This window comes from Triticum dicoccoides, chromosome 3A, assembly GCF_002162155.2.
Source record: "Triticum dicoccoides isolate Atlit2015 ecotype Zavitan chromosome 3A, WEW_v2.0, whole genome shotgun sequence".
Taxonomy (NCBI): domain Eukaryota; kingdom Viridiplantae; phylum Streptophyta; class Magnoliopsida; order Poales; family Poaceae; genus Triticum; species Triticum dicoccoides.
In genome coordinates this window covers 555,923,263-555,923,529 of record NC_041384.1, presented here as the reverse complement: position 1 = coordinate 555,923,529, position 267 = coordinate 555,923,263, and positions in this window count along the sequence as shown.

The window sequence follows — 267 nt, the reverse complement described above, 5'->3', positions numbered from 1 at the left end:
ATATGACAATACCATGCCAAGTTTCAATATTTTCAAGATTCATTTTGTAGTGATTTTCAATTTCACGGTCACTTAGCTCTCTAAAAAATTAGGTGAATGACCGCAAAACAACAAATGATGTCAGAACATGTTGGAAATTGATGACGTCGCTTTGAATGCTGCATACTGAACACAAAAGAAGTCCGGAGTTCAAATAAGTTATTAAAAACATTGAAGTGGGCGTGTAACAGATGAGTTCTCGTCCGAAACCCTGATACTCCGAAAGAG